General features: G+C 36.5%; 1 protein-coding gene and 1 pseudogene across 1 annotated transcript in view; one reads left to right on the top strand and one right to left on the bottom strand.

Annotated features, from left to right (window-relative positions):
- The window catches only part of KCNH7 (potassium voltage-gated channel subfamily H member 7), a 391,952-nt gene that overhangs the window by 201,364 nt on the left and 163,404 nt on the right, over positions 1–27,184 (bottom strand). The gene's annotated exons all lie outside the window — the stretch shown is intronic.
- LOC148092617 (targeting protein for Xklp2 pseudogene) lies at positions 17,319–26,987 on the top strand (annotated as a pseudogene).

The following is a 27,184-nucleotide window of genomic DNA, read 5'->3' as shown; positions in this document are numbered from 1 at the left end:
TTGAGAGAATTTTATAATTTCTCAATAGCTAAACCAATAACTTTGTAATCACTTTTAGGAAAGTTTTTATGACTCAAACTGTCTCATAAATTAGCATTTGTTCAAGGAGATAAATTAAACTCCAGATAAATACTATACCCTTACAGGATCACAGAATCTTAGGTCTTTCGTACTGTTGGATCCAAGAAAAGCTCCAAGTTAATGGCCTAGGTGGACACTATCGCCATAAAATAATTTTCCAAAATCGTATCAGAGTGTACAGCACTCCAGATCTTTTCTTTTTACTTATGGCCTAAAACCCTTGTGATGTTAACCTACTTTTTTCATTTCTCTTTGGGCACTGACCAGCTTTGCACTCTCAACACTTCTAAATCCTTTTATTTACACTTCTTAACTTTTTCTACTTTCCTTGTAGTTATTTCCATCCTAGGTCTGATTCTTTTCCAGGGTTTCTAAAACTTTCCTAATTTATATACCTCATAAATTAATTTTATAATGTAACTTAGTGATTAATCTACATTTTCATTAGTTCATTAATAATACTACATACTATATTTAATCAAGTATTTGATTATACATTTTATGAAGTACATATTACTCTTCTTCTTTTAATTGTACAATCCAGAATTACATTTTCTAATGAGCAAACTATCTTTGTTGACCAAAGTCAGTCTACAACTCACTAGGGAACAACTCATCCATTTTAGACTTGAATTTGAACGTCTGAGGTCTCTCTAACAAGTATGTTGCTTCACATTTGATTATACGAAACTCAATTTCATTTGCTTGTAATCATTTTTCAAACTGTCAAGGTCATTTTTAATTCTAATCCTGTCTTCCTAGGTGTTCACCTATCCTGATGATGTGATGTACTTGGCACATTTAATGACTACTCTCTCCAGCTCGTAATCAATCAAATCAATCACATACAGAGATGTTAAATGCACCCAGGACTTTTCTCTGCAGAACATCACCTGTTAGGGGCTTAGGGACAATGGTTCTACATTGTGTTATTTTTAAATTCTAGTGATTGCCTTATACTCCACACTGGGTCTCAGAAAAAGATAAATAGATGTCTAGCTGAGTTAAATGAGACCAAGCAGATACAGGAAGGTGATCACCCCAGGTGGCATTTTCCCTCAGGGCACTTTACAAATTATGGCACTCTGCCTTGTCATCATTTCATGGACAAACCAGATAATTTGAGGGTGAAAGATTTTGCCTCTGCAAGATTTACTGTCCATTTGACCGCAAGACAAGCAGCATGTTGTCCAGTATTTAGGAAATTTTTATTTTGTCCATATGAAAATAATCAGTTACAGTGACAACTCCCTGAATGCTCTATTACTTTTGTGTAGAGTAGAAACCATAAAGAACTGAGCCTTTCAAATTGTCAGCTCATTACTGAAGAGGTCTATGAATGTGTTTTGGTTCAGAAACTTGGAAAATGAGGCAAAGGAGATTAAAGTTTTACTTCTTGTATGCATCAACTTACTTTCAACAGAAAAAAGCTCCACCTCCATATTATAGGCTGAATTTCTAATCCAGCTGTGAATGAGTCTGGGTCTCTGTTTCCTTAACTGTGAAATGGAAATCGGGACTAGAACAGGTGTGGAAGGTTGTTTTCACCTGGAGTACCAACTGACTGGCAGTGGCTGCCTCAAGTGCTCTCCTAAAAATTGTGAAGTAGATTCTTTGTTTCATGGGAAAGAACATTCCACACAGTAGTGATGCTTCCCATGAGGAGAGAAAAAAAGGAGAGGCACCAGGGATGTTATTTACTACCCCTTAACTAGATGATTTTTAAAGCCCTCTTTGCTTTAAGATTCAATGAAAATATAACCAAAGGAAAGAAAAGAAAGGGTAACATAGAGTTCACATCAATATTCCTGAGGGAATAATACCTAGTTGGAATTCTGTTCCACTAGCTAGTTAGAGAAGCGTACCTGTGCTCAATATGACCCAGTAAAAGTTTGTGACCTGGGGTGCCCACTGGTTTGCAGATAATACAGCAGATGATATCAGGTGACCAGAGGTCCCTTCATTTGAGATGGTTCTCTGAGGTCACTCTTCTAGGTTGTGGGCATTCGGCTCTCCCTTCTTTCGCCAGCCATCATCTGAGTACACTGCATCTGTCCTGACTTTCCAATTAAAAACAACAACTTCTTGTTCTTTTTTGTGGGTTTTTTTTTGTTTCTGTTTTTGTTTTTTTTGTTGTTTTTTTAGCATGTCTCAAGCTAAACTTCTAAACCATGGAAAACGTAATTTTTAATGATCTTGCCATTATTTAATTTGTACTTAAATGTCACATTCCCTAATAAACTATACATTTTATCTTTTTAACTTTTGCTTGGACCATCAATGGTAAAGTTTATTCTAACGTGTCTTCTTTAAGGGTCATAATTCACCCAATTATCTGTTGCAATAAGAGATGTACTCAGTCATAGCTGATCAAATTTAAGGACTTTGGAAGGCTTTATCTTATCAAGTTATATTAAATATTGTAAACACCTGGCTGTGTGGACACCCCCTTTCATGTGTTAAAACACAGATTGCATTTGATTTTTTCTACTGACCTTTTCATAACATGCTCCTCTATAACTTTTTATAAGAAATGAACACTGTAATCCTTAAATTCATGTTCTCCTGAAAACAGATCAAGGTCCAATTTAAGAAGAAAAGTGAAAATAGTTTAGTGGGGAGGGTTTTTGTTTGTTTGTTTTTAAAGCATTCTATTCCAAAATAGTATAAATCAAACATGAAAAAATTAAGTGCTCCTGAGTCCGACTGGGTAAGGAAATAAAAGTAGAAGTGTCCACTTGGATGTGAGGGTCCTTGCAGAGAAAGATACTGGGTGAGAGTTGGGGAGGACACCCATGGGAAAATCTATTACACTATTTTGGAATAAAATGCATTCTCAGTTTATTTTACTCCCTACTTCCAAGTAGGTGAGGAAGAAGGTCCAGTAAGTTTGACTAGAGATAGTAAGCAGGAGGCCTAGAAAGAAAATTTCAATGTGAGTCTCCTGAGTGACAGCCAAACCCTCACAGGCCAGTCGGCAGAAAGGGCAGAGTTTCAGGGCCCCCTGCGCTGGAGGGTGGTTTCAGGGGTTTACCCAAACATGCCTCCCTGAGGCAAGGGAGCTGGTGGGAAAACCCAAGCCATGTTTGCAAGTCACCAAGCTAGCAGGCCTGAGGAAGGTGCTAAATCTCAAGTCCTCCCCATGGCCTGCAAACCCTCAGTGGCCCGGCCTACCTTCTGAGCCTTATTTTCTGCTCTTCTCCGCACTCACTGAAGTCCAGCCTCCTGCCTGCCATGAGCACCCCAAGCACATCGTGGCCACTGCACACTTCACACTGCTGCTTTCCCCCTGCCTAGCCATTCACTGGCATTATCCCTTCACTGTATCCAGGTCTCTGCTCAGATTTCACTTCTCAGAAAGACCCTTCCTGGCTGCTTTATTTTAAATAGTCCATTGTTAGTTATCGCATTACTCTGAATTGTTTGCCTTTATAACTCATGCGCACTGGATGTCGTATTAAAGTGCTGTTTTATTCAGTGAACAAAGGAAGAGGCCAGAAAAGGGGAAAGAAGCAATGAGAGCAAAAGCTGAGAGATCAAAAGCCCAACGAAATGTCATAAAGTGCTGGGGTTAAGTACATTTTTCAGAAGTAAGGCACTGAAACCTGAGGAGAGGAAGCTGGGGTCCCCTTTTGGTAGCATTCCTGCGGAATGGCAGAGGGTTCAATCTGGAACCACAGCAGGGACACAGGGTTGGACCAGTGCTTCATCACACTCAGAAGTTATTGTAGAAAACAGGCAGAGTTAAAGGGTTTGAGATGGAGTTTGCTGCCAACTCTGATTTTTAAGGGGTAGAGCCTTGTTATTTTTCATTTCTACTGAGTTCTAGGGCACCAGAATACAAATAAAGTAGACCATAAAAATCACTAGTATAAAATGTATGCCAAATTATAATTTGACTTTACTATGCTTTTGGGATATACAGATTGCAAGAAGATAAATTATGACCTAATAAAGAGAACATGGTGGTTTTACTATTTATTTTAAATCTGTACTTTGTGAGGGCTTTGATATGGCCTCCCAATTCTCCTTCTCTTCTTAAATTTGCTATATTTATGAAAGATTGGTTTGTTTCTATAAAAATACTGTTCTTTTATTACTTGTGTGGTCAAGTATTTCTATTGCTTTTTTTAAAAAATGAAAAATGCAAAAAAGTGGTTGTAAAACATTATTCTCACTATGTTCAAGAAATTTAATGAAATCACAGAGTTGTGACATCTAGAGATATTTTTCCACACACTTTTATTTAAGAAACATTTAAACTATCAGCCTGCAGAAAATGTCTAGCTACTCCAAGTCACTTTTCCTCCTACTCTCTGTTATAAACTTCAACCCCGTGTTCATTCTGTTCTGCTTCTAGAATGAAAAGATTTAGTCCCAGAATTCATAAGCTAACTCATTACCTCTTAAAAGTTATTCTAGTACCATGCTTAAAATATATAAAACATGTTTGCAGAATTGCTTGCATTTCTCAGAGATGGTTGTCAAATGCTAACAGTGCTAAAATAAATACCTTAAAAATGAAATCTCAATCTATATGTTCTGTAATTTAAATTATTAAGGAAGCTCAGCCTTTTGAATGTTCTCTCATTGACATGAAAATATGTGAGTGGCAAACACATTCACAAGGGAGGATTTTCTCATTTAGCTTGAGAAAGTTCGATTTTATGCTAGGGATTCCTTTCCAAATCAGATTGTTCAAGAAGAAAACGCACATGTTCCCTAACTGTGGAAATAATGTTTTAAGAATTAAATAAATTCATATTAATTATACATGGTCGTGACTGATGAACAAAAAAGATAGTAAGGAGTAGATATGAACATTACAGTAAACCTGCTCTTTGGTTCAGTAATGGATTGTTCGCTGGTCTTAAAATTAAGAAAAAATGTAATACTCTTCCTGTGGGAGCCTGGGCATTGATTTATAGACTATTGCCATTCTACTTAGCTGACTTCACTCAGTCCTATGAATTCAGAGTTAAGGATTCCCAAATCTACTTAAGCCCGGACTTCTCTCTCAGGCTTCCACTGCATATCAGACTGCCTATTCCACACATACTTCATAATTATATACCCAGAGCTGAGCTGTTTGCTTTGCCCTCCAAACCTCTTTCTCTATTTCCTATCTTTATGAAAGGTCCCTCTAGCTACCCAGTGACTAAAGCCATACATAGGGGAGTTAATTTGGCAGCATTTCTCTACCTTTGACTTGCTTCAAATCTTTTAGACCTTTTGATTATACTTTCTCTAAATCTTTCATATCTATCCCCTGCTCCTTTTATTTTTTATTTTTATTTTTGGAGCTAAGGTATTAGTTGAGATTTTGTTGCCTTAGAAAAAAAGAAAAATAATCACCTTATCTGGGAAGCAAGAAAAATCTAAGTTCAGAAAAAGAAAAGAGACCCTCTTCCTAATTGTTTATTTCAAAAGCTGGGTTTTAGGAGTAGTACATCAGAATTGAGTACTGATAAACAGCTAAAAATATTGCTTATATCTATCTGTATTCAAAAATAATAGTACATAGGGGAAACTACCTCAAGCACTTTTTAATTATTTTATAAATTAGTCCTAAAATATCATCAATTTATGATCAATGTTTTTATAAGCTACCACAGAGGTTCCTGATCAAGTCTCTTTTTCTTTCACTAGAAAATAGAAAAATATTTAATCTTACATGAATCTGAATGAGAGTTGCAAAGAGGAAGTGCCTATCAGAAGCTTCTTTTTGGGGAGAGATTGAAAGTGTGTAAACATGCCAATTTCTCTTCATCCTGCGTGGTTGAAATGAATGACGCTCAACACACAGTTTCCACAAGCCTAAATTAGTACTAGATTTCTTGGGCTGAGCATGGAAAGAAAACTAAAGCAGCATTAATTACTGTCACAGACTATATGATAGGCTAGAGCTCACCTTTTTGAAGGCACATTAATTTGCTTTTCAATTTAGTCTGCGCTGTAGCTATGACAAGATAAATCATTCAGAGAAGAACTGTTATATCTGATTAGGATTCTTGTTTTAGCAGCTATCAAGCTTATAAATGTCCAGTGGCCAGTAGTAGAGAGAGAGTTACAACTAGAAATCTTTGGGAAAGGAAAACCAAATGCATTTTTATTTTTCAAATCCGTAGGAAAAGTAAAACCTCCACTCTTTTGAAAGACTTTCTTCATTGTGATTTCTAGATGCCTAGAAGGTGAGACATGAGCACTAAAATTCTACTTTAATGTAAATTTCACAACTATCACTTCCCTGATGGAAAATATTCTAAATGTAAGAAGACATTCTGATATCTAAGTCTCAATTTCAGCTTGGACTCTTTCCCTTTGAATGCCTGCAACATCCCAGTTACTGAGCTTGATAATTTGCTTTTCTTGGTATTAAAATAGACCCTTTGCCCTGGCTGGGTTGTTTAGTTGCTTAGAGCATCCATCTGATACACCAAGGTTGCGGGTTCAATCCCTGGTCAGGACACATACAAAAATCAATCAATGGATAAAGAAGTGGAACAACAAATTGATGTTCCTCTCTCTCTACAAAAAAAAAAAATAAAAAATCACCAAAAACAATTAAAAAATAATGCCTTGACAAAGTAAGCAATAAAAATTCTACAACTTTTATAAGTCAAAAAATCTGGGGTTCCACTTATAGCTTACTTAAACACAACTAGGATTCAGGATAATTAAAATTTATTCAAATTTACCAGAACTTTTTATAAATTAAGTGGACATATTTCATGTCTTCTTAGTAAATTCCACACATAATTTTTTTTTATAGTTGTGCTAGAGAGATTAATATTCTGTTCAGGACAGATTTTATAAGCAATGGCTGACTACATAGCAGAAGATCCCTTTGTGTATAAATAAATCTCTCTCACTACCTTTAAATTCCAATGTTAAAGATTTATTTCTCAGACCCATGAATTTTTATATATTTTTTTCAGATCCCTTTTGGCTGCTACTAGGTAATAGGTTTGAGCATGTGGCATGGGATTTGTGGCCTGGAAGAAAGAGCATAAAGTAAGCGAAAGAAAACTGAGACACTATACTTCAGTAAGAACATGAGTTAGGAATTCAAAAGTAAAAGCTAAGCTTAAAAGAAACCAAAAACTGAATTGCGTTAAAAATTATTAAAATTGTCATTGAGTTAACTGAGAGTCAATTAAAAGTTGCTTAATTTTTAAGTATTCATTTAATTATAAGGTGACATTTACTGTTATCTATTTTAATTTTTTTTCAACTCAGTGTTTTAAATATTAAGTTCTACTTAATTAATAGGAAAGAAAAGGAAATGTAATAGAGGACATGAACAGTTAATAGAAGCAATTCAAATGGGTTATGTATGTAAAAAATATTCCACCTCACTATTAATCTTATCAAAGTAAATTTGAGCAGATGACCATTTTATGCCTATCATGATAACCAAGATAAATTCACAGTGCTGTTGAGGATTTTATACCTGAGAATAAATAAGATAAAACAAAACCAAAACCTTCCTGACAAGAAATGTTTCAAGTTCATAGATTTTGATTCGGTAATTCTCTTAGAAATCTATATTATTAAAATGATCAGTGCCTTAAACCTAAGATGTAGAGAAAGTTATATATTAAAATGTTACTGTTAATAGAAAAAGAGCTGAAAACAGCCTAAATGTATGGCAATCAGAGAGTGATTAAATTATTGTGCATTCATAGTAATCAATAAAGTTAGTTATGTGAAATTACTCCATTAACAACCTTCCAATACCCTTAATATATGTTTATTTAAGCTGAGTGAAAACTCTAAACACATTATAGTTTATACAAATCATTTCTAAACATATAATAATTAATATTTTACATTTCTCACATCACTGAATGAAAATATAAAATTTTAAAGTACTAGATTTTACGAAAAATAAGTAATGCTTTGATTTCCTCCAAATCTAACAAATTCAGCCAGCTTGAGCATACGAATATAATTACAACGTTCTGAAAATATAGACTCTGCTGGCTTACAAATTTTCTTAATTTACAAAATTTGGTTTATTCCTTTAGCTGTTTCGAAACCTAGTAAACATTCCATATCTCTATTTCTTAGACAGGCTCATTCTCTTACATTAGGTATCAAATCTCTTTAGTCTTTGGGATTGTAGTTGGACTTGGGTGTTTACAAAGGTGCCACATTTTGAAGACAGAATTTGACTTCTGCATGTCGAACTTACCTCCATGTGAACAACGCTGTTTCAACACTGAGCCGACGGGTGCTGTGCGAGTGGCTGCCCGCATGACCAGCTGACTAGAAGCAGGCAGCCGGCATAATCAGGTATCTTTAATTCCAACAAAATTTGTTTTCAATAGTGTTGAAATCAGTACTGTGGGCACAGGATGATTCCAAACTCTGGGCTCTACACCCAGGGCACTTGTGGTATGGACTGCAGTTGGGCATAATGTGGCCACACTGCAATAAGTCATTTCCCTCTGATTTCCTAAGTTTGTGCAGTTTTCTCTCCTGCACAGTGGACAAGTGGGGCACTCTGTGCAGCTATCATAATTCTTTTTATTCAGTGATAAAAGGAAAGTATATTGGGAGGTGGCAAATTTTGTCCAGTGAATTCTTATTTACACCCTAACTTTAGTCAAATGGGACTATTTAATGCGTTCTTCTGACTGCTTTGGTCACACTGTTAACTGTAAGAGGAGTTACTTATGGTCACCCCCTCCCCACAATTTTAATTAATCAACTTCTGATGCTATAAGCATTCTACTTACCTCAAACAACTGGCAATTCACTTGTTATTTTCTATGGCATCTTCTAAACTGTACATGGGAGTATGATTTTATATTGCTGTTTAAATGTTCCACAGCCAGACACGAAAAAGAGGTGCCCTTACTCTAACTTTTGTATCTTTACAAGAACTATTCCCTTTGCTTAGATCATTGTCCACTCTCATTGAATTGGATCATGGCTCCCACTCACCCCCACCCCACCCCCCACACACACTTACACTTGAAATCTCATCGGAGGCATGACTTTTTCCAAGAAATCATTTCTAGTTTCCCATATGAGAGGTGGTCGGATACTCATGCTACATGGAAACTCAAGTATTCTTTACTCTCTCTATTGCAGCTCTTTGCAATGAACTGCTCACCTCATCATGTGTAGGTAAAGTCCCACAAGGTGTCAGTTCCGTTATCATTCATGAATGAATAAGTGAATGAATAAGCAAATGAACTCTTCAAATACTATTTAAATTTTCTTGCATGTATGTCTCCTATACTTAATAATGAGGTTATAGGGTTGCTGAGGCTAAAACATGTATGTATATTCTTTGAGTCTGCAATCATTCAGCATTTCACACATAATGGGTTTTCAATACTTACGGGATTTTTTTTTTTAAGGACTAGGATTGGCATTTTCCTTTTCCATTGTTGTCCTCACATGAAGTCATAGAAATCTTCTCTAAAAGGGCCCTTAGAGATCACTAGTCCTACCTTTTCAATGATATTTTTTTTTGTATTTCACTGTGAAGGTATTTTAGGTATTTTGGCCCAGAGGCAAAATGATTTAGTTGAGGGAGAAAGTGCGAAGAGTGCATAAATGAAGTTAAAGCAAAACTTTTTGCAGCTTTTCCCTCTTTTGAATAGAGATTTGGCAGAAAGGAGAGGAAAGAGAGGGGAGAACTGGAGAGTGGAGTAGCAGTTCCCAAAAGAGAGCCAGATACTGATGGTGACTCTGGAAGTGTCAATGATTCAAATGAGTGGAGGGTTAGGACAGGGCTGTATTTCTATCAGGGCTGGACTGGGTCTGGGAAAAATCTGCCAGGAAGTTGTAACCCAAAAGAGATCCCCTAAAAGGAACAGATAAGTGAGTTATTTTTCTCACTTAGATCTGGCTCCCCACATCACAGCCGAGAAGCACTGCCCCTGTGGACATCCCAAAGCCTAGCACAGAGGGAAGTCATCTCGATTCACTAAAAGCTAAAGCTACTGAGATGGAAAATAAGAGGCTAGAGAATTGTTTTATATTTGTATTTCTGGAAGCAAGAATTCTCTAATTTTATTAACTTACATGTGATCCACAATTTATTAAAATGTCTTTCACTTTCCTAGTCCAAGTTTTCTGCCAATATCATGCAGATGAAGTTATAATGTACTTAATAAGAGAAGGCATATGGCTAATGACTTAGTTATTTTTATATTTATTCTTGTTGTCTCTGATAAAGTATTGACAAAATAATTGAATTAATATTCTGAGTGCTAGATCTTCACTTTGCTTACCTTCAAGTAAGGGGTGGGGATGTGGTGAGGATTAAAATTTGTTATAGAAAGTATTAAATTGCACGCACGCGCGCACACACACACACAGACTGTGCTGTGAGAGGATAGGTTTGAAAGCCAGGTTCAATGACAACATAATATTGGCCCAAATGGGAAGGTCTGTTAGCTAAAGAAAGCAATGGAGGACTTCAGATCCTACTCTCTAAAAAAACCTTGAGAAGAAACTGCACTATCATTCATCAATTAAGGGTACAGCATAAGAAAGGAAGCCTGAACGCCCAAACGTTTTCCTTTTTTAATCATCTTTAGTCACACCTGGCATGGGTGGAAATTTGAGGGCTTGCTGTGGGCACCGGGGTGGACCGCTGGGCAGAGGGGCAAATGGAGATTGTGGCAGTGATGCACCCATCCCCGACCAGAGCAGAAAGAAACAAGATCTTGAGTTACACAGGTCTTATTCATTATCTAAGCGCCCCAGCAGGTCGAGCTGCACCAAGTGAACAAGAGGGCTTGTCCCATGATGAGCAGCCAGACAGCATTGCGCCTCTCGACGCTGACTTCTGCTAAGACAAGGTTGTGGAAGGCACACTCTGCTCTTCAATACTCAGGGCCTTCTGGAAAGAAACTGAGGAAGGGGTGATGAGCTAAGAAATAGGAGATAGTAAAAGATGTTGTTTTTGAGTGAATATTATATAAAGGGATTAATTAAAGTAGTAGATGTAAAAAAGAAAACTGAATAGGTTTGGCATTAAGTTAATGTACTAAGACTAAGATGTACTTGGGGTTAGGGGGAAAGACAACATTAGTAATGGGGGGAAAAAGAGTTATATTTTCTCGCACATTTGAGCATAGTGTGAATTAAACCTGAAATTTTACTTCACAGCAATGTACCAGGTACATACTGAGGAAGAGCAGCACCCGTTTCCTCTCCTGAGACACTTAAAATTGAGTAGAAATTTAGATGATGACATTGCTTCACTGATACTTGACTCCTGTCCCATGTCGTACAGTTCACTTCAGGGTGAGATTATCAAAAAAATGCTTCATAAAGGGGGCAAAAATTGAGTTGAATCTTACTTTATGCTTAGGACTTAGGAAAATGGAGAAAGTCATTATAGGAAGAATGAATGTTTGGAACAGAGATGTGGAGTTTGGCTAATAGAAAAAATAAAACTCCACTTCTATATTCGGTGTTGTGACATATTAGATAATTTGAAAAACTCTGTGAATAGAAAATAACTAGAAATGTTGGGTAAAATAGAACAAATATTCATTTTAGACTCAGAACTGAGCTTCCAGTAGAGGAAGGGAAATAACCAGAATCACTAGTGAAGGGTATGCTAAAATCCAGATGGAAGCTGATGTAGACATATGGCCATTTTGGAAGGGTTTCCTAATCTTGGTGACTAAGAGGACTAAGCAGTAATGGCTATGCAAGCTTAATGCAGAGAGCACCACACAAAGCCAGAATCCATAAAAGATTAGCCCCTTGGTGAAAAGTGGATTTAAAAAACCAATTCATCTATCTTGTCCTGAGCTTGCATGGGAAAAAGCTTTCTCTTGAAAATCTGTAATCATTGACTTACATTTATATGGTTTAAAGTTCAAATCTGTACTCTGTAGGTGGTCTCAGAGACCCCAGATATAAAATTATTGTAAGTAATTGGTATTGATTGATATTGTACCAGGGTATCCGGCAGCAGGAAATGAAAGTTCTCAGAATTCTCAGGGATAAAGTCCTGCCAAACATGAACTAAAAGTCCACAATTACAAAACACAGGAGGAAGAATCAGTAACATGCTTAATTAAAATTAGATCCATAAGAACACCAAATAATTTAGTTACTGAAAATAGAATGTAAATACATATATTTAAAATGTTAGAGAAAATAGGTTGGAAAAACATATCTTTTGGAAAGACAGTTATTATTTTATAAAGCACTTAAATAAATGAAAAAATAGGTAAAATTTAAAATACAATGGAAATCTTAAATAACAAGCTAATCCAGGCACCAGCTAAAGTGTTAATTAATAAATAAGTATAATGTATTGAGAGGATTACCCAGAATTTATCACAGAGACACAAGATGAAAAATATGTCAGAGAATTTAAGGGTCTTGCAGGCCAGAATGAGAAGATTTAACATGTATCTAATTGGGCGTCTGGTAAAAGGATTGTATATAATGAAGGAAAGGAAGGGAAGTAAAACCACAGTAACCTGTACTTTCCAGAACTGAAAAACAGGGATCTTCAGATTGGGATCTTCAGATTGAGTGAGGCTAATAAATCTCAATTAAGTAAACAAAAGAATCCATAGCTAGATATATCACGTCAGAGTATAACTGCCAAAAACAAAATCCAATAAGAATATTTTAAAAGCTGCCTTAAAGAAAGCCCAATTTTCTCCAAAGGATTATAATTAGAGTAACTGCAAACTCTCAGTAGTATCCTTAAAAGTCAGAAGACAGTAGAACAATTCTTCCATGTACTAAGAGAAAAAAACTGCTGCACAGAATTTTATTCAAAGGAAGAATATGTATTTTAGTCAAAACAACACTAAGTATTTGCCTTCAACAGACCTTCAGTGAATTAAAAAAAAAAATCCTAAAGCACTGAAACTTTTTAGTTACTATGATTAAAATGATTCCAGAAGGAAGACAAGAAGCTCAAAAGGAACTGAAGCACAAAACTGATAAAAAATAACATGTAAGCCTGGCCGGGCATGGCTCAGCGGTTGAGAATCAACCTAGGATCCAGGGGATCGTTGTTCAGTTATCGGTCAGGGCCCCTTCCTTGGGTTGCAGGCTCGATCCCCAGGCGGGGGCGTGCAGGAGGCAACTGATCAATGATGACTCTCTTATCAATGATGTTTCTCTCTCTCTCCCTCTCTCCCTTCCTCTCTCTGAAATCAATAAAGATATATTTAAAAAACAAACATATTAGAGGAGGAGAGAAGGCATGTAAATAAATTTGTATGTTAAATTTTTGAAGGGTCATTGCCGGAAGAACAGAAGTGTTTAAATTCTCTAGTAGAGGGGAAATAAATAGAAACTGAATAATCTCTCTGCCAAATGAAAGTTTTAAAAATAAGCAGAGAAAAAGGGGGATAAATAGAGCACAAAGAAACAAAGACGGTTCACATTTCAAGTGCGAATCTAAATCAGCACAACTATTCTGAAGAATAATTGGCAATGTCTTAGAAAGCAAGTCATGAATACCTCCCGACAAAACAATTCTATCCCAAGGTATATAGGCTAGAGAAATACTTAAGCAAATTATCATTAAAAAGCAAACAAACACGTTATTAATGTGCAATCCATTGCAGAACAATAATTTTGCAAAATGCAAAACCACATGCATAGATATTGCAGCAATGTCAAATTGCTATAAAAGTTTTCAAATGCTTACTCTGGTGGTTGTACTTACCACGTCATAGAACACAGTAATTTATTGATTGACACTGTCCACACCACACTTTGAGTAGCACTTGCTCTATAGAAAGTCTTAAACCCATATACAGGCAGAAATATATCAGAATAATCACGTAGCACTGTTTGTAATAGCAAAACAAAATAAACAAAACAAACAAAAAGCAGCTAGGTGAATGCTCCCCAAAGAATGGCTAAAGAAATTGTTTTATTTATACATCTATATATTTATACATCTAATAATATTTAGTGATGTGAATGAACTAGAAGTAAATGTATCAACAGGGATAAATATTTAAAACAACATAATGAATAAAAAAAGCAATTTGCAGAACACATCTTGTATAACAGTATTTATAACACAAATCATGCTGTTTTCTTGGAAATACACATATTTATAGTGAACTATAAAAACATGCACAGGAATCATAAGCACCAAATTTAGGGTAGTTACTACCATTGGGTGGTGGGAAAGGAAGAAAGTGCTATTGGAGAGGGTTCTTGACCTCCATTTGTATTGTTGAGTAGCCATTTCAGGTATGTTCATTATACTAATTATATTTTTGTATGTTTAAAAAATTATTTCATAATTTAAAAAAGATACATTGATAAAAATATTTCTTGAGTTGAGAATTAAAAATTATAGCGATTTGGTTTAAATGTCAGCAATTATTCAGATCTGCCATTCTCTAGCATACTTGAAGAATTTTGTTTTTCACAGTTTATGGAAATTCAAATTATGTGTTGTTATTATCTCAAGCTAGCATAAGTATATTACTTGTGGCTTCTGGATACTTACACTCTTTGTCCTGAGTCCTACCCCTAAACAAAGCAAGTGTGTTCTAGGCCCCAGTGTGCAGGCAGCCTGGAGTCCATCAGAGATTTTATAGGAAGATTCTCATAAACACAGGAAAGTGCCTTGCCTCCTACATTGGGGTCTAAGCTTAACTGCTATATGTTTTAAATTTTTTTATTCGGGACTTCAAATGTTGCATACAAACATGTTAATTGCAAATAAACAGGCGCTTGCCTTTCTTTGTGGACTGTTTACATAAAAGAAAAGACATTAAATATAAATCACTCAAGCGACTCAATGAACAACTTAAATCTATGGAGGATTTGCCTTGGTGGTCAGGGTGACTTGCACATTCTTTGTTAGATTCTCCTGAGGCTTAAAAATTTATAAGGGTCTCAAGTGTTCAGTAGCAAGGCACAATCACAATCCTACCTGAAGAATCATATTACAACTCCTCACACGGAGAAAGTATTATCTATCAATTGTTACTTTTAATTATAACTATCATTTATGCGGTACTCTCTTAATGCAGAGTTAGAGTCGTTTCATTTTTTGGGAAGGTAGTAAAACAATGAGGTTATTAAAGCCTCCTATTGCTTTATTGTATTTATTTTTCTTTTTAAGATTGTGATCAGCAGAAACTTTTAGCTATGGAAGAATCTTTATAAAAACAACTATAATTATGAATGCACATGCAAAAATGTACAAATGGCCAATACTTTAACTACACTGGCCAAAAAAAAAGTGAAACTTCTTTCCTAGATTGCTTATAAGTCAGTTTTCAAGTAATTAACAAAATGATTTTCTATTTCGCACTAAATTAGAAGTTCCTAAATTAGAGATAAGAAAGTTGCTGAGATAGCTTCTAATACTATGGTTTTCTAAACTGCCTTCAATTCCAAAGTATTGCTAGAGTGGAAATCAGGCATATTTCTTTAAAAATGTCAAAGATTCTCATTGCGTACTGGCTGTGATGAGCATGGCCTACCAATCCAGAATTTTCCACATTTGTGTGATCTCTATTTCCAAAGTTCAGTTTATGACTCATGGGGATAAAAGAGTGAAATTCAATTTCACTCAGTTTAATTCTAACTGATGTATATTATATAAACCCTATGTTCCTTGTATGCCCACCTATGTGGAGACTGAAAATGGACTGGATGGCATAATTCTCTCCATCTCGATTCTTGAAGACAAGACTTGGGAATGCTAAACAGTTTCAGTGAAAAAGTAATCGCACAGTGATGCATCAGGTCTGGGGGAGGAGAGAAGCAAGGAACCTTAGAAAACTTGGATTACTATCCACACATGCCACCAGCCAGCTGTATGGCTTTGGTCACGTATCACTTTTAACTTCCAGGATCTTGCTTTCCTCATCTGGAAAAGGAGCCCATCGGACTATGGGATGATTAAATTCCCACCCAGTCTTCCTACACCATCAATTTTCCTGACCTTTTTGCCCTTGTACAAGACTGTATTTGGCCTCAGTCTCACCTCCTTTACATGAGGTTGGTGTCGGTGACGGATGCCCAGTAGTGCAAATTCTATAAAAGCCTTTACAGTTGACCTCTGCCCTATGTTTCTTTTTAACATGGGGAAAATATACAGTGATCGAAATCATTTGTACAATTTATATTATAATAAAAATTTATTTCTACTTAGAAAAGAACCCTAATATTTTTCTCACAATGCCATTTACTTTTCTGCTTAAAAGTAGAGGGATTCATTCTAAAGAGAAAAGTTCAGCAACCCCACCTATTACTGCAGCACGGCTTCCAGGTGACGCATGGTTGTGTCCTTTTATTTTTGTAAATATGTTTCTCGGGCTCTACATCTGTTCAGCGCTGGAGGGATGAGGTTTAAGGTTGGGGAGCAGTGGAATTGGGAGCCAGTGAGCCAGATCACAGTGTGACTGGAAAAGCCCGAGTCAGAGTGCAGCAGACAGTAACGACTTGGTTTTAAGGATTTAGAAAAACCAGAGCAACAGGTCGCCAACAGAGGTTCCACTGAGTCAGATGATAGTGGAATAAAGGGAAAGACTGAGAAAAATGCAAAAATAAAGTTATACATATAGAGCTGAGCTGGAGTTAGGATTCTTCAGAGCATTAATGCTGGTCACAAATCAGATGTACAGAAGTAGTTTGGAGAATCTTGTCTCACAATCAATATTAGTGTAATATTTCTAATGGATTAAATGGGTCATTCATATAAAAAAATTAAAAACTTTTCAAATTTAAATGTGCATTAATGCTAAATAAAACCTGTGTAAATAACTATAAAATCCAATTTGTAAATAAGAAAAAAACTGCATTTATTAAAATGATATTCCATTTAGAATATTTTAAGTAATTCTCTAACTTTAGTTTCTTAATTCTGATGATCACAAGCCTAAATTTTAGGGAACTTTTTAACATTTACATTTATTTTTTAAATTAACTTTAAAAAAGAAGAAATGAATAAAAATATTCCTAGATAAATCTAGCTTTAGTAAAGAGATATACACACCTAATTCATCCTATCAAGCAGATAACAAAGGGAAAAAAGATTGATTATATTCTTCTAAGTAAATGCAGCACAATAATAGTAAAATTATTATAAGGCGATGCATTTATAGATTATTGCAGCTACAAGAGTTTTATCTACCTCTTCCCCCTACCATTTAGTCTCAGGCAGCTTTATTTTGTAAATGAGAAATGCCCAGTTGCTCTTGGACGCATTATAACTAGGAGAGAGAAAACCAGAGTATTATGTAATCCCTGACATGGTTCAGGACACATCACCCCGAAATATCACACCTTTGATGGAATTTTTCAAGATGAAGGAATTTGAGAAATGGCTTGTGCAGGAAGGACTTTCTGACCTTCCATTGAAGCAAGTCATGTGAGAAATGCCCTCCCTACAACTTTGAGGAAAGGAGTATCTCTACCTCTGAAGACAAACGGACACAGAAGAATCTGAAAGAATAGGCCTTTTGAAGCCCCACCTGTCCCCGGCATTTACCACACAGCTCATACTCTTTGTCCTATCACGTCTTTCTTCATCAAACCTAGCTTAAAAAGGCTCCAGGTCACATAACACTTATAGTAAATAAATTTATATGCTTTCTCTTGTTAATCTATTTTTGCCAGTCTAATTTTCAGACCTAGCCAGGAACCCAAGAGGGTCAAAGAAAACTTTTTCCTCTCCTACATTCCTAATACTGAATTTTATAATACAGACCCTACAATATTGTGAAATAAACTAACAATTTATAAAATCTGCATCTTAAAGATAATCTTAGAGGACACATACATCCATATAGATACATACACACATACACACAAGCTGACATAGAGTTTAGTTTAAATATACACAAAGAAAGAATTCGTTTTTAAAAAGTCAAGTACTGCTTTGGAAATAAAATTATATCCAATATTATTTTAGGAAGACAAAATAATCTACCTTATTTTCAAACTCTAATCTTTCATAAATTGCCACATTTGGTTTAAAAGCCTTTTGTATTTTTTTCATTACTTGTGATCTGTTAAAATCTGAGTTTATAACTGCAGATATTAATGGATTGATGGATCAACTGAATCTTCTCTCAAACTAACTGATGTAGCATAATAAATGTCTATGATCCTCTCCCATATGCACTAAGGGAGGTATGAAAAACTGTCCCACGCAGCAAACTGATTTTAAGTCACATTATTATACAAATTAATGGAATGGGAATGCAAAAGCAAGGAAGAGCTAGATTAAAAGACACAGACCAGGCAGTGCTGTTATGGTTCATTAACATATTCATCCGTGCATGTTGTGATTCATTCCTTCAGCAAGCATTTGTTAAAATTCTGGCATGGGTAAAGCTCTCTCCTAGGCACTGTTAGGGATACAAAGATGCAAGTGAAAAAAGATTCTGTCCTTAAAGATGTTATCATCTTGGCCAGCTTTTGCTGAATGTATACCTCATCTGTCTGTCCATGCATTTGTTCATTCACTTACTCTTCAATAATAATTGTGTGTCAAGAGCTATGCTAGGCCACGCATTCACTAACCACGGAATGTACAGAGTTATTAAGAAAAATATTACCCACCTTAATAAATACGATACACTTCAGTTTATTAAGATATTCTCCAAACAAATAACAAGGCCTGAAAAAAATATTGCTAAGAAAATGAAGACTAAATTAGAAAACAGCAAAATTTCTTTAACTGGTGTCATACCTCTATACGCAGGTATTAGGGATTTTGAAAATAATTTGTGTTTAATACATTTGTTTTAGCAACTGATTACACACTATTAATTGTGTGATTGTATAAAACTACACAGAATTATTATCTACATATATATTTAATTCACAGAATTCAAATCAATTTAGTAAGTACATATTCAGTACTTACTGTGTTGGTGTTTATATAAACAAAAGATTAAATATCATCAGCTAGTTAAATTTCTCCAGAGGCAGAATTTTTTTCATAAGAAGTTGTTCAGTATGCAAAGTAGCCATTAACTTTTATTTTAGCCAAATAGAGGTAATTTATTCAGTTGCATTTGTTAAATAATCAGTTTTTATTATTTTTGGTACCATTAGTTACATGCATAGCACAAATACTTCTTTTATGAGAGAAGTCACCAAAATACCAAAAGATAAGATTGCTATTAAAGAGTATTTTCCTCTTGTCACTTCTCATGTGAATCCCTTAAAATAATATTTAGTCTAATTTCTCTCTTCATATATAGTTTACTATTCTATTTCTGCAAAATGAGAACATTCTGTTCTATTCATTCTCCCACTTACTTTTAGAAACTGTAGAGAAGCTTAAATTAAACTCCTAAAGAAATTAACTGCCATTCTTATGCATAGTTATCAAATACACAACATTCCTGTGTCTGCTGTTCATAGTAGTGCCACGCTGATGAAAGAAATCAGCTCGCATTCATAGAAAGGGCCACAAGAGGGAGTATGAAAAGTGGGTCAACAAAATGGAACCAGAAACATAAATACATGAACAGACTGGGGGTCGCAGGGGGAGACGGGTGGGGGTGACTGGATAAAGAAAGTGAAGGGCTTAGCTAAAGAACATATATACATACCCCAGGGACACCGAGGATAGTGTGGTGAAGGCCAAGGGAGGGGTGGCCAGGGTGGGTGGTGGTGGATAAGGGAGAGGGGAATGGGGGACATCTGCAATAGTGTTTCAACGTTAAAAATTTTTAACAAAATAAAAGTGGGTCGGTACCATCCTGTCACATGATGATATGCTGGCTCCACTTGTGTGAACCAGTGAGGAAAAGGAAAGCACACTGGCCATCTGATCACAATGGGATGTACAGAACACGATGGTTTCTTTGGGCCTAACATAACTACATTGGGATTCCCTTATTGCAAGTCAATAGTAATGTCATCAAATAGGCCTTTTAAGGATGTAAGATGTCAAATGAAGTTAAATTAGTTTATTCCTAACACAAGATAGTTCTAGTTAAATACCTGTGTGTCAAAAAAAGCTTTAGTACTTCCCTTGGTTTCAGTTTCACTCTTTATTGGTTATGGGTTGAAAGATAAGGTTGATCTCTGTGTTTCCTTCTAGGTCTAAAATTTTGTCTTTTAATGTCTAGACTTCCAGAATGCAACGGTAAACCCTCCAATTTATATTTGTGTGATGTGCCTCTAAGCGCCAGTTGTATTTGGTCATAAAGTCTGGCTGTGAATCTAATAAAAAGTCCTAATTACAGATGCCCAGAAAAATCAAAAGATATCAAGGATGTGGTTAGGAAACAAGAAGACTGGTGTAGAAATTGTGCTTTGAGTCTTGGCTTTGCTTCAAGTGCATTTTGTTTCACAGATTTTTGTTATTGTTCTATAGATTTCAATTCTGTAAAATAATGAGGCAGAAGGAGAATATTTTTGCATTTTTATCCTATTATCCAAATCATTAGTAAAAAACACTAGTTCAAAGATGGAGAGAGCAAGTAAACTTTTAAAGAGAAATATCTGCATTATTTATGGCTAAGATGGGTAGAATATATAATATGATTGAAAATTTTGTACTTGAAAACTTTTTTCACATTATAAATGGTAAGGCAATTTGTAAAAAAACTCATGGATTATCTAGCTCTGTATTTTGTGTTTGATAGGGGGTGATTTGTACTAGGGCATGGCAATTTTCCATAACATTAACCTTAGAAAGGTTCAAGATGTCTTTCCATATCTCTAGTTTTGTTTTTGTTTTATTTTTAGAAGCAAATATTGTCAATTACCTACAACTTACTACATTAAGATATTCTAAAATATTTATATTTCATTGAACCATTTGTTTAGAGATACTGCATACCATAACCTGTCTCTTCTTGTCATTTTATAAATCTAAAATTGTTGACTATTAGCAATTTTATAATTTTACCTTCATGATAATCTATATGAGTAAGATTTATATTATACATTTTCTTATTAAAGCATCTGTTATGTTGACAAAAATAAACTGGTTTGACTACAGAACTGCTTTTTATATGTGGCCTATTAACACTGTGAACACACACTGAAAAACACTCATCTAGTTAAAATTCCTCTTACTGTGGTTTAGTGCAGAGGCTAAGAACCTGGATTCCAGGGCTAGACTACTAGGGTTTGAAGCCCAGCTCTAGGAATCAGTCATATCATGAGCAAATTATATAACCTCCCTGTACCACATTTTTTGGTAAAGTGGAGATCATACTACCTTATGAGGCTGTGATAAGTATTAAATGAGCTAACATTAATAAAATCTTTGAAGGTGAATGTACTTAGTTTACATTATGTATTTGTTAGCTAATAACATTACCATTTGGCCCAATAATTTGAAGAGTTCATGAGAGACAGGATAACAGGATTAAGAGTAAGGACTGGAGGATCAGAGAAATGAAGACTTAAATCCTCATTCAATATAAATCTGTTTCTCTGTATGAACAGTGGGAAGTGATAATGCTTATAAATGCATAGTGTAAAACCTGGTCTATCATTCGCTACTGCGCAATGCCCTCCTTTTATTTATGTATTCTCACCTCTCTAAATTTCCAAAGTCCTCTTCAAATTCCAATAATCCAGAATTAATTAGAGAAGTCCTTATATATTTTAACTATACCCTTTGTGGTTTTTATGGACTGCTATCATACACATCTTCTCCGAATAAAGAATTTTAATCATTTTTCATAACTCCCTATATGATAAGGTTGCCATCTCCTTTGCCAATTTTTAAGGCTTTTCTCCTAATCTCCTCTAATTTCATTGTCAGTTGTATAATGATTCATTTCATTATACCAAAGCAAGTTACAAATAATTTTATGTAGCTTGGTGTTTAAACGTGTAACTCTTAAGTCTAACTCCCTGGGTACGAATCCAGGCTTTGTTCCGTATTAGTCTAGTGCCTTGGACAATTTACTTAACCCCTTGGGGCCTTCGTTTCCTCATCTATAAAAGAAGAAAAAAAAAGAGTGCTGCCTCATAGCAGTGTTGGAAAGATTAAATGAGTAAATGCAGATAAAGCACTTAGAATTTTACCTGGTACATAAGTCTTCAAAAAAATGTTGCTTATTATTATTTGCTTACTTTAAGTAAGTAGGAGCTAGAGTGGGGTGAGGGACTGGTGGGGAATGAAGAATTTTAGAGATACAGCTGCTTTAGGAATAATTAGTGCCCAGGCAGCAAGATATCTTTTTAAATAAAAGGATGCTTTATAGTTACCACATGATTTAAAAAATAGAATTGGGTAACCAGAAAAAAAAAGAATATTCAAACTCTACTCCACTTGACAGGATTTTATTGTTTAGCTTTTCAGTATTCTGTTATGCATTAGGATATTAGAAGAAAGAGCTGTGGGATTGGGGATTACATTAAATAGTTTACATTGAAAATGAAAGGCTATGAAGAAAGGAAATAATTTACCATAAAAGGTAGAGGTAGGAGCTAAAATAAAAAGACATAATCTAAAGAACATATATGCATACCCCACGGACACGGACAATAGTCTGATGAAGGCCAAGGCAGGGGGAGGGAGGGAGGGGTACAGATGGGCAAAGGGGAGGAAAAAGGGGAACACCTGCAATAATGTCAACATTAAACATTATTAAATAATAAATAAATAAAGACATAGACTGAGTTGTGGGTGAGGTGAGAGACATAGAAATGATTTAAAATGCATAGCTAAATATTTGTTAATAAAGTGAAACCTGACGGATATGAGACTACCAGTGATTTTCATATTTCATTGTATAATAAAATGTTAATGTCTTTGGGAACTACTAAGGAACTTGTGGCGGCTGAGTGGTTCTCCTGGGCTAGAGAATAATCTGGCAGTGACATCTGTCACTGCATTGGTTGCAGGATAGATTCACATGGAAAAAAAATTAAATTTTTCTAGTGAGTAAACTCCTTGAGAGCAGAAACTATACATTTTTTCCCTTTGCGGTCTCAGAGGGAAGTAATGACTTGTACATACTGGATATTCAGAAACTGTTAATCTAAAGAATGACCGATTTACTGACCATCCAATTTAAGGAAGTCTCATATGTATATTGCCACAGTTTTTACTGAAAGCATCAAATTGCATAAGAATAAAGAATGATGAATTAGAGATGTTGTAAAATCAAGATACATGTATGCGTACACACATATTCCTTCAGGCTTCCAAATTTTAGATGGCTCGCTTGTCTCACCAATGGGTTGTTGAATAAGAAAAATGAATGCAAGAGCTCTGGTGAGTGTTCCCACGTGGTTATGCTTTCCTCACGTCACTGACACAATAGGACTATGTGTTAAATAAATATTACTAAAATCAATTTAGAAAGAAAACATTTTGCCCCTGGATTCTAAAATACCCAAAATCAAAGTAGGTGCAAAAAGGAAGCCCTTGAAATGACATGGCTCTTCCAGCAAAAGTGAAATGAGTTTTTGTTGTATTTTTTAAAGTGAAAAATAAAATTACTCTTACTAACCGTGGGTAGGGACAGAGGTCACATAGGGGGAATACTTGATTGCTTTTAGGGCAGCAAGATATTTCCAGAAGCCCCTCTGACTTGTGGCTGATAAGATGATCTAACAGGAAAATTAATGTGAATCAACTGAAAATTACTGGAAGTAATAAAATTACTCAGCAAGATAGTAAGTTCCACAAGCTCAACAGATTTTTAATAAGGCAGAAATAGCAATTAGAAAATATAATGGTAAAATAATATAATTTGTATCACCAACAATAACAACAAAACACAAAATAATTCTTGATAATAAACTGAAAAAAGAATGTATGGTGACTACCTGAAGAAAACTTCAAGTTTATTGAATGTGTGATGCTAAAAATAACTCAATAATTGGAGATATATATTGTCTTAAGATTTAAAAACTCAGTTTCGTAGGAAGTTAGTTTTTCTCAAATTAATCTATAAATTTTAAAGCAATTCCAATCAACATCTCAACATTATAGAGTCCAGGAAAATACATATGAGTAATATTAATGTAGCTCTAACAAATGGCATTTAAAACTTTTTGGAAAAATTAGACTACTGAAGAAATAGTGTTGCGACAACCGGTTATCCATTTAAAATGGAAAAAGATTAGGTCATTTATAGTGTCCCATGCTAACAAATTTTATATAGATTAAAAATCAAAATATTAGGACTGGAGAGCCTTGGTTCAAATTTTCAATGATACGGAATGAATCCCAGCATCAGTTCTTCTTGAGGGAGCTCCTCTGTTACAGCTGAGTCAAAGACAAGGTTTTTTGTTTTTGTTTTCAAACGCTACAAATCAGGATTTTGATTTGCTTTTTTTAAAAAGTTATTTTAATATGTTTTTATTGATTTCAGAGAGAGGAAGGGAGAGGAAGAGAGAGACAGAAACATCAATGATGAGAGAGTTATTGATTGACTGTATCCCGCAAGCCCCCTACTGGGGATCGAGCCTGCAACCCAGGCATGTCCCCTGACAAGGAATCGAACCCGGATCTCCTCATTCATAGCTTGACACTCAACCACTGAACCATGCCAGCTCGGCTGAGACGAGGTTCCTGATAAGAAGTACTTGCTGGACTTCAAGATTTCAGAAGAGAAGTGAAAGTATATTGTAACTTTGATTGGACTGACAGATTAAACCACAGGTGGCCACAAACTAAAGCCTTTTACTCCTATGATGCTCTCCTGAGGGACTTCATCAATTTTACATCTTTGAATGATGAGGAAGATACCCAAAACATAGATTCTTGGTCTAAAGAGAAGGCCAATTTGGAGAAGTTCCCTGGGAAAAATAGGACAGGGCTTTTTCAGGACAAAACTTCTTTGAAAAAGGCAAATCTTCAGCAAGCTATTGTCACACCTTTGTGCCCAATTGACAGCACTCATTACAAAGAGTCAGAAAAAGGAAATTCGGTGCAACAGTCCATTCCTTCAAATGCTTGTTCTTCCCTGGAAGTCAAGGGAACTACCTCAAGAAAAATACTCTGCCCCAGCCTCAGAGAAGATCTGTTAGACTCTGCTTAGAAGGATTTGGCACAGAAAAAAAAACACATGTAAAAATGAAAGCCAAGAGATGTGCTACTCCTGTGATCATCAGTGAAATTCCACCTTCCAAAATGATGAAAGTTTCTAACAATAAAAAGATCCATAAGAAGAGGAAGATGGTAGTGCTCATTAAGATACTTCTGGAAAGAACGAGTCTTCCCCAAAGAAAGCCAAAAACAGGCATACTGTGCCTTATATGCCAACCTGTAAGTCAGAGGAATCTAAAAGGTACTGAGTTGAAGAAGAGCATGAAAATGTAGCAGGAGGTGATGGAGATGCAGAAAAAGTGAAGGATTGAAGAAACTCGCTCCTGCAGGAGCAGGACAGCCTGTGAAGAAATCAGTAAGTTGGGTAACCAGTCAGTCAGCTTCCACTTCCGCACAGATGAGTGGATCAAACACGATCCTAAGAACCATGAGGAGTATAAGGAAGGGAACTTTACATCTGAAATGGGAAAGCACCCTCCACCTCCTGTCCAAGCAGCTAAGGGATGCACCATAAGGCCTTTCAACTTGTCCCAGGGAAAGAAAAGAGCATTTATGAAAGTTTGTCCCTGTGTGCCCCCTTTTATTTTTAATATGTCTTCATTGATTTCAGAGAGAGGAAGGGAGAGGAAGAGAGAGAGAAACATTAATGATGAGAGAGTCATTGATTGGCTGCCTCCTGCACGTCCCCCACCAGGTGTCAAGCCTGCACCCTGGGCATGTGCCCTGACCGGGAATCAAACTTGGATCATAGGTCGATGCTCAACCACTGAGCCATGCTGGCCGGGCCCTGTGTGCTGTTTTGCACAGCAGGTCGAAACCTTCTATAAATGAACTGCTAACAGATATCATTTGAGGAGGAAGGAAGATAATATTACTCTGTTACCCTCCAAATCTGCTGTGGCCAAGATTTCTAGAGACCCACACACTTCTGTGTTGCAAACCTGCAAAAGTGCAACAGATCAGGAGGCTGAGGAGCTCGAGAAACTGCAACAATATAAATTCAGGAAACAGGAACTTGATCCCAGAATTCTTGAATGTGGGCCCATCTTGCCCAAGAAACCACCTGTGAAGCCACCCTCTCAGCCTACTGGCTTTGATTTGGAAATTAGGAAAAGAATCCAGGAGCGCAAGTCAACGAAGAAATCAGAGGAAGGGCAATTTGAACTTCACTCCAGACCTTGCCCCACTAAGATCTTGGAAGATGTTGTGGGTGTTCCTGAAAAGAGAGTACTTCCAATCACTGTTCCCAAGTCACCAGCCTTTGCATTAAAGAACAGAATCCAAATGTCCACCAACTATGAGGAAGAGGAGCTGGTCGTGATAAGAGTTCAGCCTAGGCCACACTCTGGTCTAGAAGCAAAAGCTGTGGAAATATGCCCTTTCTCTTCTGGGTCTCGAGGCAACTAAAAGAACTGCAGAAAAGGGAGGTGCCCAAGTTCAAGGCACTTCCTTTCCCTCATTTAGATGCCAGAGAAGAAGGTGAAGAAGGAAACCCAGCTTGAGCTTTTCTGCTTAGAGACGGACAGAAGAGGTGCTATGAAGGTGGACAGAAGAGGCGCTTGGAAGCACCAGCTGCAGGAACCGAAACAGCAGAAAGAAGCAACTTGCTTCAAGCACTTGTCCAAGCACTGTCACCTCCCAGGAGCCCTTATTTCCCAAGAAAGAGAAAAAGTCCGTAGCTGAGGGCCTCTCTGGTTCCCTAGCTCGGGAACCTTTCCAGCTGGCCCGAGAAGAGAGCCAAGGAGCGGCAAGAGCAGGGGGAGAAAATGGCCAAGGGGGGAGCCCAGGGAGGCCAGCAGGCGGAGGAGGCCAGGCAGCGGGAGGGGGGGCAGCACCGGGCACAGCCCATCCGCAAGCCCCAGGGTGTGGAGAGGAAGCCAAGCGACCTCTCTCTGTGCCTCTGTCTCCCAGGGTCTCCACTGGATCCCGCTGCTGAACTCCTCGGTGCACTGCGGACCGCACCTGGGAACAGAGCTGCTTTCTCCAGAGCCTTCTGTCTTTGTCACGGGGGCACGGCGACAACCCATTCCGCCAGGCTTTGACCCACCCGTGCCCGGCAGAGCATACCTAACAGGTGTGGACTCCAGCTTTGCTGAGGATGGTTATCCCGCATTCCTGAGGCCAATAATGAGA

The sequence above is a fragment of the Miniopterus natalensis genome, chromosome 8, assembly GCF_054644295.1.
Source record: "Miniopterus natalensis isolate mMinNat1 chromosome 8, mMinNat1.hap1, whole genome shotgun sequence".
Lineage (NCBI taxonomy): Eukaryota > Metazoa > Chordata > Mammalia > Chiroptera > Miniopteridae > Miniopterus > Miniopterus natalensis.
Note: the sequence above shows the minus strand (reverse complement) of the source record. Positions and strands in the feature narration are given on the sequence as shown.